The 21053-nt window shown below is 40.3% G+C and overlaps 1 protein-coding gene across 1 annotated transcript in view; it reads right to left on the bottom strand.

Moving 5' to 3' along the window:
* Positions 1-20425, bottom strand: part of DhpD (guanine deaminase) — a 157730-nt gene extending 137305 nt beyond the window's left edge. The window contains exon 1 of the mRNA XM_067158199.2: positions 20186-20425. The gene's annotated coding sequence lies outside the window, so the exon portion shown is untranslated. The remainder of the gene's footprint in view (positions 1-20185) is intronic.
* Positions 20426-21053: the final 628 nt, after the last annotated feature.

The following is a 21053-nucleotide window of genomic DNA, read 5'->3' as shown; positions in this document are numbered from 1 at the left end:
TTCCTGCTCCTAGGCCGTCCTATCCCATCATCGCCATAAGACCTATCTGTGTCGGTGCGATGTAAAGGAAATCATAATTTTTTTTTTAACTCTGTTTAGAATTATTCTAGAGAGAATTTTACTTAGTATGCTCAGTAGTGTTATTCCTCTCCAATTCTTACACACTGTGGTGTCACTATTTTTTGGAAGTTTTACAATCAAGCCCTCTTTCCAATCAGATGGAATTCTCTCTTCTTTCCATATTTTCCCCAATAATGGTAGGTGCAAATTAATGGTGGCCTCTTCATCCACTTTTAGTATTTCTTGATCTGTATCATCTATACCAGTGGCGTATCCTGGAATCTCCACTGAGGCATGCAACTAGTAACCATGCAGTTAACACAATGTATTAAGTAAATTTCAATTCTACTCACCCTAATTACATGCAAGTGAACTCGGGCCAAAGAGTTTTACTGTAAGTTCCTGGATTGAACATGCGTACACAATTTTCGTTTTCTATTTTTAAATTTACGAGAGTCCGCCTCTGTGGTGTAGTGGTTAGTGTGATTAGCTGCCACCCCCGGAGGTCCGGGTTCGATTCCCGGCTCTGCCACGAAATTTGAAAAGTGGTACGAGGGCTGGAACGGGGTTCACTCAGCCTCGGGAGGTCAACTGAGTAGAGGTGGGTTCGATTCCCACCTCAGCCATTCTGGAAGTGGTTTTCCGTGGTTTCCCACTTCTCCAGGCAAATGCCGGGATGGTACCTAACTTCAGGCCACGGCCGCTTCCTTCCCTCTTCCTTGTCTATCCCTTCCAATATTCCCATCCCCCGCAAGGCCCCTGTTCAGCATAGCAGGTGAGGCCGCCTGGGCGAGGTACTGGTCATCCTCCCCAGTTTTGTCCCCGACGCAGAGTCTGAAGCTCCAGGACACTGCCCTTGAGGCGATACAGGTGGGATCCCTCGCTGAGTCCGAAAAGCCGAGGGAAAAGCCAACCCTGGAGGGTAAGCAGATTAAGAAGAAGGAGAAGAAGAAGAATTTTTTTCTACGGGCTTTACGTCGCACCGACACAGATAGGTCTTATGGCGACGATGGGATAGGAAAGGCCTAGGAGTTGGAAGGAAGCGGCCGTGGCCTTAATTAAGGTACAGCCCCAGCATTTGCCTGGTGTGAAAATGGGAAACCACGGAAAACCATCTTCAGGGCTGCCGGTAGTGGGATTCGAACCTACTATCTCCCGGATGCAAGCTCACAGCCGCGCGCCTCTACACGCACGGCCAACTCGCCCGGTAAAGAAGAAATATACGAGGGAAGGTAGAGGTCTCCCAGCTTGAACTATTTGAATCTTTTCATCAAACGAACGGCCAGTAAACTGATTTACAATTATATCCGTTTTAGACTCATCCATCGTTAATACCACAATAAGCGCAAAATATAATAAAAGACTGAAAATGACGAATAGCACAGGAACAGCACACACAGAATGAACTCACTAATCAGCAAAACACACAATGAATTAACTCACTAGTTAGCCACAACTGAAGCACTGGAGGAAAGTCACCTCAGTGGCATTGGTCAATTTCGTCACGTTGGGTTCTCGCTGGGGGATAATCTGTGGGTCCCGTTCGCTGTAAACATGTCGACTTTCTCCAAGTTGCTAACAGATGGCAGAGGGTAGCACGGGTATGGGGTGGTGACAAATTCTGACCAAGTTTCAATTGCAGCGACATCGTTCGGAGGGTTTCAGAACTACGTCTGCCACCGAATGCAATTTTAAGATTGAATGCCTTGTATCCTTAACTCCGCCATGCTGTCTCTTTCTTCCTAGAGAGGAATAGACGGCGAGACTACACCAGCACCACACATAGTCAAGCAACGGAACTAGTACAGTTGCGCGGACCTTTTGAACTTCTGAGAGATGAAATCGTTAATATTTGACTTAAAACAACCTAAAATTGTACATCAGACAGTTTTTTCTGTTATCATAACGCATGCAGTGAATGCCTTGCATTCAAGGAGAATACGCCCCTGATCTATACCATTCTTTAATTGTTTCAGTGCTAACCTAACTTCATGACTTGTTGGGGGATCTAGCTTTATTCTTAACTCTTCACTATCTAAGCCTTCATTTACTTCTTGAATTTACTGCTTATTTCCATCATCTTTGTTTAAATTTTTTGAAAAATACTCATCCTTCCATCTTCTCATCTTTCTTATTTTTTTTGATAACGTATTTCCTTGCTTATTCTTCACTGGTTTACTCTTCCTATAACCTCCTCTTGACAACTTCCTTGTAATATTATAGAGTTGTTTCATATCACCCTTCTTCTTAGCTTCCTCTGCATTTTGTGCCTCCTGGTCAATCCATCTTCTTTTATCGCTTCTCACACTCCTTTTAACCATTTTGTCAATTTCCAAATATTTCCTTTGGACTTCTGCTGTCTTGTTCTGCTTTGATTTACAGTGAGCAAGCTGAGAGGTCCACAAGGTCAAGTCATGATGAGCTCAAAGATCTTGGACTATGTTAGTGATGAATCCGGAACACCTGTACTGAGTTCAGGTTGGTTGGATGCTCGTTGAACATGGATGTTAAGTGAAGTTGAGAGTAAAAATCAAAAATAAATAATTTGGACATTTAAAGAAAAGGTGATGGGAAGAGTGAAATAAAGAAAATGATTGTATGTTTTTATTGCTGACAGGGGAATAAAAAACAATTTGGGCAATGTACACTGACTGACAGAGCAAATGCAACACCAAGAAGGAGTGGTTCAAAAGGGATGAAAGTTGGGGAAAAAACAGAGACGGCACAGACGAATATTTGATGTTTATTTCAAACCGATATGCAGGTTACACAATGCGCACGGCATCGACTCAGTAGGATGTAGGACCACAGCGAGCGTTGATGCACGCAGAAACATGTCGAGGTACAGAGTCAATAAGAGTGCGGATGCTGTCCTGAGGGATGGTTCTCCATTCTCTGTCAACCATTTGCCACAGTTGGTCGTCCGTACGAGGCAGGGGCAGAGTTTGCAAACGGCGTCCAATGAGATCCCACACGTGTTCGATTGGTGAGAGATCCGGAGAGTACGCTGGCCACGGAAGCATCTGTACACCTCGTAGAGCCTGTTGGGAGATGCGAGCAGTGTGTGGGCAGGCATTATCCTGCTGAAACAGAGCATTGGGCAGCCCCTGAAGGTACGGGAGTGCCACCGGCCACAGCACATGCTGCACGTAGCGGTGGGCATTTAACGTGCCTTGAATACGCACTAGAGGTGACGTGGAATCATACACAATAGCGCCCCAAACCATGATGCCGCGTTGTCTAGCGGTAGGGCGCTCCACAGTTACTGCCGGATTTGACCTTTCTCCACGCCGACGCCACACTCGTCTGCGGTGACTATCACCAACAGAACAGAAGCGTGACTCATAGGAGAACACGACGTTCCACCATTCCCTCATCCAAGTCGCTCTAGCCCGGCACCATGCCAGGTGTGCACGTCTATGCTGTGGAGTCAATGGTAGTCTTCTGAGCGGGCGCCGGGAGTGCAGGCCTCCTTCAACCAATCGACGGGAAATTGTTCTGGTCGATATTGGAACAGCCAGGGTGTCTTGCACATGCTGAAGAATGGCGGTTGACGTGGCGTGCGGGGCTGCCACCGCTTGGCGGCGGATGCGCCGATCCTCGCGTGCTGACGTCACTCGGGCTGCGCCTGGACCCCTCGCACGTGCCACATGTCCCTGCGCCAACCATCTTCGCCACAGGCGCTGCACCGTGGACACATCCCTATGGGTATCGGCTGCGATTTGACGTAGCGACCAACCTGCCCTTCTCAGCCCGATCACCATACCCCTCGTAAAGTCGTCTGTCTGCTGGAAATGCCTCCGTTGACGGCGGCCTGGCATTCTTAACTATACACGTGTCCTGTGGCACACGACAACACGTTCTACAATGACTGTCGGCTGAGAAATCACGGTACGAAGTGGGCCATTCGCCAACGCCGTGTCCCATTTATCGTTCGCTACGTGTGCAGCACAGCGGCGCATTTCACATCATGAGCATACCTCAGTAACGTCAGTCTACCCTGCAATTGGCATAAAGTTCTGACCACTCCTTCTTGGTGTTGCATTTGCTCTGTCAGTCAGTGTAAAATAGGATAGTGCCTCTTATGAAGCTCAAACACCAGACCATTAACAAGGCATAATTGCACTCTTTCTCCGAGTCAGGCGAGTCCTTCATTCAGTTATGTTATTCCTAGCTCTATAAAACAAAATACAAAGTCTTATGTTAAAATATGTGCCTTAGAACTAAGCTTTTTCAATGTAGTGTCAGATACAGTACATGGTTTCAAATGGTAGCAAAAGAATTAATTAATGCAGAAAATGGCTGTGGTAAAGTAAATGCGTCTGAGGTGTTACAGCACTAGACAACTGTTTTCCAGTGATGTCATGAATTGGCCAATGATAACATTCTCTCTGTAACACCAGAAGTTTGTGAGGCAATATAATGTTACTCTTGTAATGAAACTACAGACATGTGGATGGGTGATTACAAAAAGAATCATTTTATTTTCCACACAGTTCACTACATTAATGAGTGGGCAATAAAAGCAGAGTTATTTTAACCAGCCTCTTCCCCAATGTCTGGTGAAAAAATTAGAAGAATTAACCACCCGATGTGCTGCATTAGGAATTCAGCTGTCAGATTTACAAATGGTTACGTTTTTAACAGATCAAGGTGCGAATATTAGCAAGGCATTAACGGTTAACGAAGGCGTTATGTGAATACCCTGTGTAGGACATATTTTAAATACAGTTTTTGATACACTTTCCAAGATGATTTTCTTAATTCTCAGGCACAGGACGTACAATACATAACTAAGGAAACACAGAAAATTGTGGTCTGTTTCAAAAGTACAGGTTTAGTTAGTCATTGCAAGTGATAAAAATCATTGTTATCCGTATTGAAGATACTGAATGTAGGATGCTAAAAGGTTTGTTTTTTCCACCTATTCAATACATATAAATTTTATAAATTAGGAATTTATTATTGATACCACTTGAGACATGTTTCGCCCTTCATTGAGGGCATCATCAGTCAAATTATCACCTCAAGGCAAAAAATCAGGTAACTGGTTAGTAGTTGACATGTACACATCAGATAACTTCCACTTCATACAATACAACTTTCAACAACACGCCGGAACCCAGCGCACATCGGCACAAATATGGCATGCCACTACGGCTCCTCTTCGCAGTCAGAATGAGAAGATGCCTCACCCCAGCTTTAACGCTCTGACTCTGCAGTTGCCGTATACATTCTAATCTCTCCACAGCAGTTCACAACACAAGCAACTCTATTCTATCTCACCAGATCAGTAAAGAACAATAACTTCATCCCGAAGTCCGCCATACTTTATTCCACAGAACAATATCACTTTGTCTCACCGGCATTTCACACCGATGTCTTCACATCACATTCGATGCTACAGAAGTCAACTAAAAGAATAAGCGAAAGTTTCAACCTGCAACATTTTCCTAATTAGCAATTACCCACTAATAACTGTCACCATTGTTGCCATTCAAACTCACGGAATACCCATGAATCTCCATCCACACTGACCAGTCTCCGTACCGATCTCGGCGCTGCAACTGGAAAACTTTCAGCTTGATGCCTATAAAACCTCATTTGGCTACGAAATATTTCCCTACCCCTGGTGATTTTAACTAAAATAAACTGCTCCACATATTTCTGAAATGTCAAGGCTATAATTCCTTCTTCCAACCTCTAAAACATCAGGACGCACTTGGTACTGAAATTTTTTATCCTTGCGCACCAGCTGCTCTTGTGTAATTATGTATATCATTGTAAATTCTCAACTATTCAATTAGATAATGTAATTACTATATAGTTACCAACCATTGACATTAGTTTTTATTACAAACATTTACGCTGAATGTTATAATGTAAATATTTTTAAAACTTTATCTCAACTGTTCAATTGAACAATGTAAATACTGTATAGTTACCAACCTTTGACATTAATTTTTGGTTACAAACATTGACGCCGAACACTACACCTTTTCTCCCTTAATTGTTATAATGTAAATATTTTTAAACTTTTTATTTTCCTATGATTGCGTCAACTATTTCTCCAGAGCACCACTGCCGAACTCTACTATGTTAATTTTAGGCATTGGTGCTGACTTTTCATCTATAAACCTATATGTTCAACCATCACTTTTGTACAACTATTTCCCATACTTAATTTCTGTATGTGTATTAATAATATGTATTAATTTGTACATGTCAACTACTAACCAGTTACCTGATTTTTTGCCTTGAGGTGATAATTTGACTGATGATGCCCTCAATGAAGGGCGAAACATGTCTCAAGTGGTATCAATAATAAATTCCTAATTTATAAAATGTATATGTATTGAATAGGTGGAAAAAACAAACCTTTTAGCATCCTACATTAGTTAGTCATGTCGAACATACTCTGTATCAGGATGTAGGAATAAAGTGGAATACTAAGCTGATCATATTAAAATCTGTACATTACCAGTACAGTAAAACGACTGAGGTCCTATCAGCTGCACCTGCAAGCAATAAGGAGAACGCAGAAAAAGTGAGACATAAACTAAATGCAATCAATAAGAAACTCACAAGTGACTTCCTAGAAACTTTCAAAGACGCCATGGATAATTTAGAAGGAGACAGCAGTCCACCAACACAAAACGCCCTCCTTTGGCTTCATCATCTTGTTAGTCATTGGGAGAAAGTACAGTACCTAATGATAATGTACCATTGCCATGGCTAAATGGTTAGCGTGCTGGCCTTTGGTTACAGGGGTCCCGGGTTCGATTTCCAGCAGGGTCGGGAATTTTAACCATGATTAGTTAATTTCCCTGGCACGGAGGCTGGGTGTATGTGTTGTCTTCATCATCATTTCATCCTCATCACAACGCGCAGGTCGCCTACGTGTGTCAAATCAAAAGACCTGCACTTGGCGAGCCAAACCCGTCCTGGGATCTCCCGACACTAAAAGCCACACGCCATTTCCATTTCATTGAAGGGAATTAAGGCAAGAGCACTAACATTTGTCAAAAAGGAAATTGAGATATAATTGTATCACAAAATGGCAATGTTTCTATCTCTGAAGTTTTGCCAGTAAAAAATTTTTTCGCCAGGCGAGTTGGCCATGTGGTCAGGGGCACACGGCTGTGACCTTGCATCCGAGAGATAGTGGGTTCGAATCCCACTGTCGGCAGCCCTGAAGATGGCTTTCCGTGGTTTCCCTTTTTCACACCAGGCAAATGCTGGGGCTGTACCTTAATTAAGGCCACGGCCGCTTCCTTCCAACTCCTAGGCCTTTCCTACCCCATCGATGCCATAAGACCTATCTGTGTCGGTGCGACATAAAAGCCACTAGCAAAAAAATAAAATTCTGTACCTGAGAAAGAGGAAGTTCTAAACGGTCAGATTCCTGTGTAACGTTATAATTACCATGATGGTTACAATAAATTGATAGTTTATATCAGTTAAGGTTTGAATAATCAATCATTTAGGTAAGAACCCTAGAAAGGGAGGCAACCCACCAAGAGATAATAGAAGAAGGAATAAGCAAGATTTTGTAATTTGGTTATTGGTTATTGTCAGGAAGTTTTGGTTAATATGATAAATGCGATTTATATTAAAATGATGGACAAAGTGAGGAATGAATAAATGGTGAAATATAATTCTCATAAGTTTTCTCCTACCACTATAGCAGCAGTTATTCAACCAATGTGATTAATAGAGGAATAAGCTATTAATTTTCGTAAGGAACTTTGGTTAAGTCCTCCTAAAGACCCAATTAATACTGAAGTGAGGATAATTGTTCTAATGAAAGTGTTTATTTCAATAATATAGGCCAAAAGTATTAAAGGGGCAATTTTTTGTCAGGTTATTAAAATAAAACAATTCTTTCATCTTAAACATTTTACTGTAGCTGGAAACCAAAAATGGAAGGGGGCGTCTCCCATTTTTAGTAACAATGCTGAACATATTCGGGTTGAAAAGATTTCGAAACTTACACTTAAGAAAATGGAAACTGCAACACCATGAAGGCACTGGTCGTTTGTGTTGATTTTCAAGGTATGGAACGATGCCATGTAGGTATGTAAACGATCAAAGTTTCAGACCCATTGGATTATTGCTACAGGCTCCCCACGTGATTGGTCATGGAGGAATCAACTCCAATATACGGACTCTGGTGTAGCGTATTTGACTTGCAGTATGTGCAGTGAAGTGTTCCCCGTCAAACATGCCTCGACGACAGAGAAGAGCATGCTATCAACAACTGTCGCCGTTTGAGAGGGCTCGGATAACTGGGCTGTGTGAGGCTGGATTATCGCTAAGGACTGTCGCTGCACGTGTTGGCCGACAGGCATCTATGGTACAACGTGTATGGCAGCAGTGGTCAAATGAAGGTACCCACACTCGTAGACCTGGCACAGGCCCAGCGCGACAGACAACTTTGAGAGAGGATCGCCGCATCATTCGGATGGCCCGGATGGAACCCCATGCAACAGCAGCGCAAATTCGAGCAGCTGTGGCACCCCATGTTACACAACAAGCAGTTGGTAAACGCCTGCTTGCAGCTGGCTTACGAGTCCGTGTCCCTGCAGAAGGTGTTCTATTGACCCCACAATAGCGACGTGTAAGGCTGGCCCAGTGTCGAGAAAGATCGATGTGGGTCGACGAATAGCATAGGGTCTTTAGTGATGAATCGCGCTTCTGTCTTGCCCGCAGTGATCGCCGGAATCGTGTGCGCCAACATACCGGGGAGAGGGGCCGCCCCGATCTTATTGTTGAGAGGCACACAGGGCCAACGCCAAGCATTATGGTCTGGGGAGCTATTGGCTTTAATGTGAAATCACAATTAGTGCTTGTTGAGGGCACTATGACTGCTCGACAGTACGTTGATAGGGTACTCAATCCAGTGTTTGAACCTATGATGGCGAACATTGCTAATGGGATGTTTTAGCAGGACAATGCCCGGATTCACACTGCACGCTTCTCCAGAGAAGCTCTCCACGACATCACAACCTTAGAATGGCCCGCCAGATCCCCGGACCTCAGTCCTATTGAGCATGTGTGGGACATGATGGGTCGACAACTGGCCAACCGTCCTCAGCCACCCACAACTCCGGAACAACTGACCCGTGCAGTGCAGCAAGCATGGGCCACAATTCCTCAGGAAGCGATCCAGGGCCTTATTGACTCCATGCCTTGATGAATTCATCAATGTATTGCAGCTCGTAGTGGGCACATCCTGTATTGATTGTTGTACAAACTTGCGGTCAGAGGGACCTGAAAGTGTAATCATCGAATCACAACCAAACACTCATCCTGCATGTTCAATCGCAGCAATGTAGCACCACACCTTCTGGGTGTTGCAATTTCCATTTTCTTCAGTGTATAATAAAAGGGTTATGAGAGAATGTGAATATTAAGATAATAGATAAAAGTAGTGCAGCGGAAGCTAGAGCTTGCACTAAGAAGTATTTTAGGGAGGCTTCTGTTGGTATAAGATTTTATTGAGGGAATAAAGGATAGAAGATTGATTTCTAATCCCATTCATACCCCTAATCACGAAGTAGATGTAGTGGTAATAAATGTACCTAATACTAAAGTTGCAGTAAATAAGAGCTTTGCAGGAGTAGTGAAGATTAAAAAGGAGGACAATCCTATTTACGGGGTATTGTAACTGTTCGCTCTCCTAATCTTCACACTCGGGGAGACGAAAGTTAATAGCTGGTGACACATGAATATAAATATAAACTATATGTGGCTTGCCCACAAATTGCCATGCAAATAGAATATTAATTATCACTCCATTGTTTCCCATTTCTCTATGTATTGTATGGGTGCCAGCTTTACAGTTTTAAACAAAATTGTACAGCAAAATTTATACTGAGTAGCATAGAGATACTTAAATCACAGGGGTAGGATTTTAAATAATTAACCATTAAGTATCACTTTGAGAAAGAAAATTAATGCAATATCTGGTCAAATGAATTTATTAAACAAAAAAAATGAGATGAGTCGGAAAAGTACCTTTTAGCTTGGAGGGAATTAAGAATTTAACGTTACAGTAATTTAATGTTGCTTGCATTGTCTAATTGTGGCTCACCAATTGTAGATTCCGTTGGGGTCATCTGTATTCCGTGGTTAGTCGTTCCCCATTTCTCGTTGCAGACTGGCTCCAAAGACATCCTTCCTTCCTTCCTTCTGCAATATGGTTTGGGCTATCTGGACTAGCACTCCCTAATTGCCTAGTCTTTAAATTAGACATTGGCCCTATGCTTGTGAAAATTGATCACAGTTGATTGTATGAGGAGAAAATTCAATGTTGTGAATTTTTCCATGTTATCAGAAATCTTAATCCAACTTAGCTATTCTACTGATACAATACAGACTTGTACCAAGTTCCGTGGCCGTGAACTAACGTAGTTCTTCGTCCAGAATAATTACAGAATATATCACAAGCCGTATGCTTGTTTCGTCTCGCCCTGACCCGACAACATCACAGCAGCTACGTACTGTGTCTTGAAGCGACAACTCACTGTCCCGAAAATGATTGTGTCTTGAAGCGAACACTTACTGTCTCAAAAATAAATTGTAGTTGTGTTGTGGATTGCTCTGCGCCAGATAATATACATGAGATCTCCCCACTCTTGGTAACAGCTCCATACCCAGTCTCTATACAATGAAGCATCTGATTCGTTGATCTCATATCATATCTTCCCTCTCTTCATTCTTCACCCGTAACCAGTAGGCGTGTCGATGATGTAGTCTCCTAGCTTGCTAGCCTTGCACGCAGGTCGCTGTATAGTACAGTACTCATGAGTTAAACCCAATGACTCATCATAACTTCCCCGCTTCAAGAATAACTTTTCCGTGTACACAATATGAGATGAAATGACACAAACTCAGACAGACTCAACATATTGACCATATTTACAGTACATAATGAATTCCTATCTTATAATTTAAATAATAAATGATGTTCTAATATATACAATATGATTCCAAAAGCCTTATTTACAATTGATTGAAGTTAAATTAATATGTGTTAATGAATAATTTCCGATGACGGATAATCTTGATATCGAGTGACATCACGTAATAGGACTGTACAATAAATTAGTATGGCTGGAGAAGCCTGGACGGTTACATACGCCCTCCTGTTATTTACAAATATAACATATGTGAAAATAACACACTATACGAATACGGCTGATACATACATCGTTATATCTAATAAACACTTTTTAAAAAACATACGTAATCAAATCTTGTATCTCACTGCCGAGTGTCTGTTCCAATGATACCATATAACACTTGTAATAATTCCTGCCAATTTTCTTCCGAAAGTTTGTCAGCAACACTCATAATATTTACAACAAAACAACAGGTAAATAACACTATCTTTGCACTTCACCGTCAAAGTGTTCTGCAGTTCCAGGTTATTATAATTATATACGCCACACACACATCATCACACGTGGCTTACCTCTCTTAGATGGCAGCAAGCAATTTCTTGTTTACATCGCACACAAAAAATACTACTTAGAAAATTATTGCATTAATTTCCTTCTGCAGTTTCAAAAAATTCCCAAGTTATTCATGGCTTCTACAATAGTGTCAGGTCTAGGTTCACAACCTATACATGAATTCACGTTTTCTAACTCACATACATTTAGTGTTATCATAACAACAGCTGGGAGACATTACGGTTAATTCTCCAAAATGTACCGTCTTACAGAGCGAATATTATAAGTGCCCAACATGACACGATCACCATCTTTCAATCTGTATGCACAAGGACCAACCCGACAATGAATCTTGAATGGACCCTGATAAACAAAAAGATTTTCTTCGTCACCTTCTCTTCACTGGACGAGAGCATGGAAACACGTAACAGAACAGAATCTCCTACCTGAAATTCATCTAACACCTGATGTTTCTGCTGTTTGCTACGCTTCTCAGCCGCTTTAATCAAATTCTCTCTTGCAAATCTGACATATATCTCAGTGTCCCGCTGAGGTTCCTGTGTAATACCTAGTGCTTTTGTCAGCTCATTCCTTGGATTGCTGCCAAAATGAACCTCTAATGGAGTGAATTTTGTACTTTCATGCTGTACCATATTAATCCATTTCTCAATCAACGCTAAAGAACCCACCCACGCAGTGTGCTTGTCATGAACTAAAGATCTAAACATCCTACCTAATTCCTTCATTGTGCGTTCACACATATTCCCTTATGGGTTCCTAATTGAGGTAAAAACATGTGTGATACCTAACTCTGTCATCACAGCCTTCCACTTCTTCGAGGTAAATTGAGATCAGCTATCAGATATTAACCTCCTAGGCGTACCTAATTCCTGAACATACTTGTCACTAATAATCTTACTACAACTAAGACCTGCCATTTTAGGCACGATCAATAAAGGATTGACACACTGACTACTCAAAACTTCAATAATACCATCCTCTAACATGGCTTCTACTTGATTGTCTACTGCTTTAGCACATTTATGTGGTATCGGATATCTCGGTCCAGCGAATATACTTTGATCCAGCACTGAAAATGAATGTTCATACACATGTGTTTTCCCAATTTCGATTAAAATACCTCCTTGTGTTTCCTCAACACATAGAACAATTGGTCCCTCTGACCGTCTTCCAAATTGCTACTATCTACCGCTTCTCTCAAAGCATCATCTTGGTTCTCCTCTAACCACACTTCACATAACTTAAAATTTGCTCTTTCTTCTTCATTTTTTGAAACCTCATTGACACACCACGTTACAAACCTCCACTTTCATCTGAACTTCGGCATCCCACCTGACTTTAATTTCCTCATTATCCCACCTTAAATATACCATCGCCTCATTGTAATTTAACCAAGCTGAGCATAAACTTAGCCAGTCAGATCCCAAGATAATATCAAATATAAGATTTGGAATAACAAGACATATCTGAATTTTCGACTTCCCGTTAATACAAATAGGTATGGCAACAACTTGTTTACATATTTGCTTGGATCATTTACCTACAGCTGTGACGAGATATGTGGATTTCACAGGCATTTCTTCAATCTCAATATTCTCCTTTCTTCTGTCCTCATACCACTTCGAACTTACACATGACCTTTGCCTGAATCTAATAAAGCCCTCCATACTTTGATCGTAACAACGGGGTTATCACTTTTACTAGCAATTTCGAATAGATCCACTTCCACCTCCTGTAATAACTCATCTCTAACATCGAGATCATAATTCGTGTGCATCATTACACAATTTCTCGCAACATGTACTGAAGACTGATAATCTGATCTCTCATTACCGTCTACTATCAGTTTAAATTACTCTGTCTCCTTGTCTCCTCATTTCGGCTTGTACCTTCCTCAACATTACGTTCCCTCTGAACATTCCTATTTTGCTGATGTGACTGATTATATTTTGTTGTCTCGCTTGGAATTGACCAAGGTGATTGTGTTCTTGCCTTCTGGGTAGTGTTTGATAGTCTGTGTACTCTCATGTACTACTACTATTTCCTAACACATCAAAACTTGCTAGCAATTTTTCCATTCCTTGAAGAGACTCTATCTGTTGCATACAGCTAGCTTTGCGGATTTTGTTGGGAAAATGTCCGAGTAATAATTTCACAATATCTCTCTCTGCTGACATCCCATCTACGTTTTTACAAATCATAATGTGAGCCAGAAAATATTCTGTCGTAGAAACCCCTTCGTGTGACCTAAATTTCCCCAAAACAATGCGTTCTCTTTCCCTACTTTGTATAACTTCACTCCAGAATTTCTCCGTGAAATATTTCTGGAATTCCACTATACTGGTCATGTTGCTCTTATACACCGCAAACCATGATTTAGTTTCCTCAATAAAAGCATTGCCAATTATTTCTAACGCTTCTTCCCATTCAATGACTCCTTCTTCTATTCGTTTTTCAAACCGTTTCTTCACAGTGTTAAAAAATCTAAAGGGTTTGTCTGCCTCCCATTGAATTTAGGTAGTTCTGTTTCACATATGAAATTTGTACCATGGCACTGACTTCCTATATTACCCTGCTTTTTTCTGATTTCTTTATGTATTTGTGCCTCCAACCTATCAATATGTTCATTTATTCTTTCCTCTCTAGTTTCTACGTCACTCGCAATGTGTTCCTGTCTTTCCTTGGTGGCTTTAATTTCAACCGCATATTCCTCTGCTTTCTTAAACTTTTTATTACATATTTTAGCATTAATCTCTACCTTACCGCACAGATCATCGTATTGTTGTTGTACTTGTTCTCTAACTTTGCTAACTTCTCCTACTTGTTCTTGAATTTTACAATTAATTCCTGTGATCTGCTGGTCTACTTCGCCCTTAACTTTACAATTTTCTTTCTCTACAAACTCCACGACTTCGCTTCTATGTTCAGTTATCTTTCTTTCTACCACTTTCTCATGTTGGCTACGTCTCATCTCCTGTTCCGCTAACTGATTCTCAAAAAGTTTCTGCTGCTCTAGTGCTTCATCTAATCTACAATTTAAAGCATCCATCTTGGTGTTAACTTCTCTGCTGATTTCGGTTTTCGTCTGTTCTATCTCCTTTCTATTTTCTTTAATCTCTGTCTGCATTTTCTCTACTTCCTTCCTAATTTCATCTATCCCTTTCGTTTCCTTCCTAATTTCATCTGTTTCTTTCCTGATTTCATTCGTTTCCTTCCTAATCTCATTCGTTTGCTGTAATATCCCTTGCATCATCACAAACAGTTGTTGAATATTCCTTTCATCATTTGTATTACCTTCTTTGTCGCCCTCCATCCTAGCTACATCAGATTCTGTGCTATTTTCCATGCTCCCACCACTCTCTACCGTTTTATCTATTTCAATGCTCTCATCTACAACATTTCTAGAATTCAGCACCTCGCCTCCCTTTACTAAGTTTCCGCTACGTAATTTCATGTCCTTTTCACCTTGTGCAGCCATGATTCCCCAGAAATCACACACATAAATTATATGAACACTCACTTAACCCCCAGAAACACAGACTTTACTGCTTTCTTTACACGAATACTTAATGGTTTTCGAGCTCCACATTGGTGCAACAAATGTAACCGTTTGCTCTCCTAATCTTCACACTTGGGGAGACAAAAGTAATAGCTGGGGACACATAAATATAAATATAAACTATATGTGGCTTGCCCACAAACTGCCACGCAAATAGAATATTAATTATCACTCCATTGTTTCCCATTTCTCTATGTATTGTATGGGCGCCAGCTTTACAGTTTTAAACAAAACTGTACAGCAAAATTTTATATTTAATAGCATAGAGATACTCAAATCACAGGGGTAGGATTTTAAATAATTAACCATTAAGTATCGCTTTGAGAAAGAAAATTAACGTAACATCTGGTCAAATGAATTTATTAAACAAACAAAAAAAAGAAAAAATCAAAGAAGGTCACAACACTACCCTCAGCCACATTTCCTGATTTCCTGGGTGGTGCCAGTACTCACTGTAGCTCCGCAATTGTCATCGTACTCCTGGGTCAACGCCCTTCCAGACCTCCTGGTTTTTATAAATTATTTGCAGTACCAGGAATCAAATATGGACGCAGACGAGAAGCTAGAACGCTATCTTGAGACTATGGCGGTGGTCAACCATGGATGAAGTTCTTCTCTACATGGCTACTGCGAATATAGAACCCAGAGGCGAGAATAATGTTTTAGGAATGTGGAAATCACATGCGCATGATTTCCCCAGACTTTCCCCATTTTTCCATTGCTGGGAACAACATACTTTTTTGGGTTGTTCTTTGCTAGAGCTCTGAAGTCCCTATCCTCCTTCATGCTTTTCTATCAAACAGACAATGATAACACTGTACTACGTTTCGCTAGAAGCCATGCGGGCTTCGTTATAAATGAGAGGTGAACCCGTGTATGTCACGAGTGCCTGACATTCCTACATAGCAACATGAAGTTGGAACAGGTAAATGTACTTTAGTTAAATATTGTATTGTTATCCTGCCCAAATAAAAACATAACACACTGTAGCAATGTTCAAACACTTGAACCTATGGAACTGCTATCACTTGTGTGCTTTTTCTCTTAGAAAATTTTCTCTGCCTCAGATGTTGCAAGCCAGAATAAACATTCAGAAGACCCCTTCATTTGAACTTAATATGATGACCACTGATACATCCTATTCTGTGTATAAGAGGAATACACTATATCCCTTCAGTAGATTTTTCATTTTAAAGAAAGAGAATTGATACAACTACGTTATTTACAAAACAATACCAAACGTCTCTTTTGTTTAACTCAGATGGGAAAGGTGCAAACTGTTAGTGAATGCAGCACGCCAATAATAATCGGCCGTTCAGCCATCTTGGTCAGTATGCCAGCCATAGCAAGCCCAGCCTGCAAAGGGAACCAAGCCCTGTTAGCCGAGCTGCCTTGATGTGGTCTTCATGATGTATCAAGCCAAGCCTCGCTCTGTAGTGCGGTTGCATGTTGCAAGCCTAGCTGGCTGGCAGACACACGTACAAGCCCAGCCAAGCCTGAGACTTCTTACCACTCATTTCTATTGGGTATAAGAATAAAATCCAAGAAGCAGAAGTGAGTAATACTAGTGATATACTGAAATTTACCATCTTGGTAGGCTAGGTTGCTAGTTACCAACTGATGAGCCCAAATTGGCACACTGGGGCGAAACACTGGCAACCAAGAATGAGTTAGCTGGAAAATTTATAATGTCTAATAATGGACCCTTTCTACTGAAAGTATGAATTTACTCATTCAATACAAATATTTCAAGTTCCATATGGGAATCAATATCTGATGGCCTAGAAGGCATCAATTTTTGTAAGAGACAAATTCTCTCTTAGTGCATTGGCACTGCCTGTGGCTCCAAGTAGCCTACGCAGTGGCCTCCACTATGCATTTCCTTATTATTTTGTATGTAATCATTTGCATGTTCTATACCTATTTGCATTATTTTGTAACAGTATCTTTTAACTTTCATTTCATATTCAACATCGGCTCTAAGTCATCAATATTCTTAATTCTCTCTTGTACCTAAATCAAGCTACTCATATAATGATGGCTTTTTTAAGTGAAGTTTTTTAATGTATTCAATTTTGTAGTAGATTTTAGATCAATTTTATACAAGGTACCTGATATGTTTTGGAAGTTTTTTTTTTTTCTTTCTAATATATTTTAGATCAATTTTACACAAGGTACCTGGTATGGTTTGGAAGTTTTTAAATGTATTAAATTTTATAATAGATTTTAGATCAATTTTAACCAGTTACCTGATATGGTTTGAGGTAATGATATGGCTGATGATGTCCCATAGGAAAGGGTGAAACATGTTCCAGCTCTCATTTTAATGAGGATTTAACTCTAACATTTCGAGTTGTATTGAATAGGTGGAAGAGTAATAAATTTCTTACATTTATCATAAGATCCTTTCAATATGGATTCGCAATGATTTTCATTACTTGTAAAGGAGTAGTGTTACAAAAATGTTGTAAACTTTGGGCTGGGAAGACTTAGGAGTAAGGAGATAAGATGCTCGACTATGTGGTATGTTTCGAGCTGTCAGTGGTGAGTTGACATGGAATGACACAGGTAGAAGAATAAGCTTGAGTGGAGCTTTTAACCGTAGGAAAGATCATAATGCAAAGATAAAGTTGGAATTCAAGAGGACAGACTGGGACAAATATTAATTTATAGGATGAAGAATAAGGGATTGGAATAAATTACCAAGAAAATATTCAATAAATTTCCAAGTTTGTTGAAAATTTGAAGAAATAACTAGGTAAACAATTGATAGGGAATCTGCCACATGGTCGACAGGACGAAATGCAGATCATTGATTAATATAAAATTGTTGGTTTTATGTCCCAGTCTGGCTCCGTGGCTGAATGGTCAGCATAGTAGCCTTTGGTTCAGAGTACCAGATTAAATTCCTGGTCAGGCCAGGGATTTTAGCTACATCTGGTTAATTCCTCTAGCTCGAGGAAGGCATATTTGTGTTTGTCTTCATTATCATCTCCATTTACTCGCAACACACACACTGCTAACCACTACAGAAATAAATTTGTATTCAGGAGATAGAGGGTTCAAACCCCACTGTCGGTAGCTCTGAAGATGGCTTTTCTGTGGTTTCCCATTTTCACACCAGGCAAATGCTGGGGCTGTACCTTAATTCAGACCACAGTCACTTCCTTCCCACTCCCAACCCTTTCCTATCTCATCATCGCTATAAAACCTGTCTGTGTCGGTGCATAGTATGAAAATAGGAAACCACAAAAAACCATTTCCGGACTGCTGACAGTGGGGTTCATATCCACTATCTCCCAAATGTAGGCTCACAAATATTCCTGCTAAATGCTAAGTCTTCAAGTGTTCAATATCTGTAATAGTAAATTTCAGTGATACCATATTATTTTGAATACTTAAGACATTTCAAATAATTTCAGTATCTGTCAAAATCTTTCAGCATGTAGGCCTAAATAAGAGATGTTGGAATTAAACTTCCAGAATTCAGATACTCATTAAGAGAAAGGGAATCATACTTATTATACCTACAACTGGAAATTGAGACGTAGCCATGCATAAAGGCAGGTATAAAACTGAAAATAGAAATGAATGAGGCACTTCTAGGCACCTTAGAAACATAAAAATTGGTATCCCAGAACTTAATAATCCCCACCCCCAAAATCCTTAAACATATTGAAAATTCCCAGAATTCTTTAAGGGGGCTGAGCTATGGGCAGAAGGTTTGAAATCAGAGCTCAGAAGCAAATCAGTATAAGTATGCAAGCTCCTTTCACCCAGAAGGAAGCATCTTTCCCAAAGCAATAAGCTAGGCCTATAGTTTCTGTGGGCTTTAAGTCTCTTGAAAGTCCAAAATAATTTTTAATAAGAACCCCAAGAAAAGTGTTGAGGAATTTGAGATATTTAGCAGGTAAAGAGAATCTACGAATAAATGGAAGTCAAAGTGTAATACAAAGGTAGGTATAACGGTGGAAATAGGCATTTCCATCTAACCTAGAAGCTTAATAGTTGGCACAGGACAACCTGATATCCTCAAGGTGGTAGGCCTAACAAAATAGGAAATGCTCATCAGCTTCCCAAGGAGGCTAAGCTAGGGAGCTCAAAAGCAAAATAGCTTAAATACAGACACATAAGCATTGTTTTCACACAGTGCCAAACTTTTTTCCAGAGGTATAAGGTACACTGAAACAATGTTCTTAGGAACAAAACATTTATGTTGCTCAAACTGTAAACAAAGCTTGTAGTTTTATGTGACTGTCGATATAGTGATCATAGCCACGGCTCTCCTGTTTTATGTGGAATCCCACACGCATTGGCCAGGATTCGAACCACACCCACCGTAGTGATCCTATTTGGCTATCAAACCCCAGATTGAAAACCATCCGCACACAAAGAGGAGGGTGGCTACCTGTACATATAGGCTACCATATACAAATAGGCTATATACCGGTATTGAAAAATATAAGTTGAGAATTTGAGGGGTCTGACATTCAATTCATATAACTTGAAATATTATTTAGGCCTAGGCAGTTATTGATAATCTTCTAAAAATGAATTATTATTTTCTTTTACAAGAAGTTTGTAAAAGAAATGTGCAAATTTACTATTATGAATAGGCCTACACATAGACTTTAATAAGACTGCTAAAGAACAGAGTGGCTTACAAACCCATGATGCTTTTAGTTCTATGTAGTACCTGTATTTTTGAACATCCAGATACATTTAAGTTTCTATCAGTTTTGTTTTTAACCCTATGCTAGAAGTACCAACATGAACTATATTCACAATGTATTAATGTTTTCCTTCAGCAACCGAAAAGACTGAAGGCATAGTTAAGATAGTTTTGACTGCTTCAGCTAGGTAAGCCTGTAATTCTGTGACATCCGTGAACTCTTGAGCTCATACATTACATGGTTAGGTTTCGATGTGCTAAAATTGATAGTTTCTATTTTAATGTCAAATAGACTCAAATAAACCTATGCTCCCCTCCTACAGCTGCTCTGTACATCGGTGCTCATATCATTACACTGCAACAGACGGAATGACTTAATGACTATAAACACTGTGACAGTGGCTGTTTACAAACCTGTTGGCAATCAGAAAATTAAATTGAATTCTAATACGTACTAAGCGACTAACTGACGGTCAGTGCAGACAGGGTAAAAATCCCACCTTAAATTTGTTTTAATTTTTTTTAACTCACACGCAACAAAGGAGACTTGCAAAAATATTATGCAGTATTTCGTCAAGAACTGCACGGTTTCCTCAATGGCCTAAGTAACCTTAGTCTTATCTGATCAAACGGCAAACATTCCACGTACTACCAAGTAAGTAACCGGCAATAGTAAGGAACAATCGGCGTATTCTTCACACAATTACCGCAAACCCAGTGGTATAATCTACAAATGCCGAACCATGACATAAACACATTTAATCATCACTTTAATTAAGGTCGTGTCCTTCAAAATTCCCTGCACGTGGCACTGTAGCCAATCAGTCAATCACCAATGATGAATGATCTGCATTTAGGGCAGTCGCCCAGGTAGCAGATTCCCTATCTGTTGTTTTCCTAGCCTTTTCTTAAATTATTTCAAAGAAAATAGAAATTTATTGAACCTCTCGCTTGGTAAGTTATTCCAATGCTTAACTCCCCTTCCTATTAACGAATATTTGCCCCAGTTTGTCCTCTCGAATTCCAACTTTATCAGCATATTGTGATCTTTGCTACTTTTAAAGACACCATTCAAACTTATTCGTCTGCTAATGTCATTCCACGCCATCTCTCCAGCCGGCAACATTCTGGTTTTATGATTATAACTACATGTCCACGAATCGTGCGGTAGGATTTGTATACAAAATAGAACGAGGGACACTCCAACATTCTCCCTTTCGAAACCAAACGCTAATTTGATGCAACCAATGCCAGAGCAAAGTGCCAATCAAAAATTGACAGA

This window comes from Anabrus simplex, chromosome 1 (genome assembly GCF_040414725.1).
Source record: "Anabrus simplex isolate iqAnaSimp1 chromosome 1, ASM4041472v1, whole genome shotgun sequence".
Classification (NCBI taxonomy): Eukaryota; Metazoa; Arthropoda; class Insecta; order Orthoptera; family Tettigoniidae; genus Anabrus; species Anabrus simplex.
The sequence above is the reverse complement of the archived record's forward strand: the minus strand, read 5'-3'. Positions and strand labels throughout refer to the sequence as shown.